Here is a 711-nt window from a genome sequence, read left to right as displayed (position 1 = left end):
TTTTGAAGCATTTTAAAAGATCTACTTAGGAACCGTTTTCTCCTAGAAATAGTCCTACAAATTCTGATGGGAAGACAAATGTAATGCTCTGAAAAATACCTTTACGTAACATGGATTTTGGGATTTGTGTTGCATTTTAGAACCGTTATAGCAAGAAGGCGGTCAAATTTTCAAAGAGGATGGAAAAACACTTCCAGGAATTCTCCAGATGAAAGGATACAACGTTTAGACAGTGTGATCTAATCTACAATCGATTAATCTCCGTCTGCGTTGATAATCTACTACGATCCTAAGTAATACCTCTAACAATGTAAGGGATTAGCCCTCTATAAGGGCGTTTAAATTGAAAAAATTGAAGTAAAAAGTTCGCGTTACGTGCCCCCGCACGCAAAAGAAAATTGAGTACGCGTTATTAAATTTCTTATTTGCTCGTTATATTCATTCTCGTACGCTTTCGACTACAATCTAGTTATAATATCACAAATGTTCTGTACCGTTGTCGACATTTCGATTTTCAAGAAGTCGTCGCCGCTCAAAATGCACGACACGTACCAGTAAAAATTGCTACGTTCAGTTTGCTGCGAAGGGTTGCCCGTTTTTCCCCCGTTCGATCTCTCCGGTTTTTTTTCTCCCTTTTTGCGGAATGCCACGTCTAACCTATTTTGGACGTAAGACAGAAAGCCACCGCATTATTTGGTTGACTGGTTTTTG

This window comes from Photinus pyralis, unplaced genomic scaffold, assembly GCF_008802855.1.
Source record: "Photinus pyralis isolate 1611_PpyrPB1 unplaced genomic scaffold, Ppyr1.3 Ppyr1.4_LG1, whole genome shotgun sequence".
Lineage (NCBI taxonomy): Eukaryota > Metazoa > Arthropoda > Insecta > Coleoptera > Lampyridae > Photinus > Photinus pyralis.
This window is presented reverse-complemented; position numbering follows the sequence as displayed.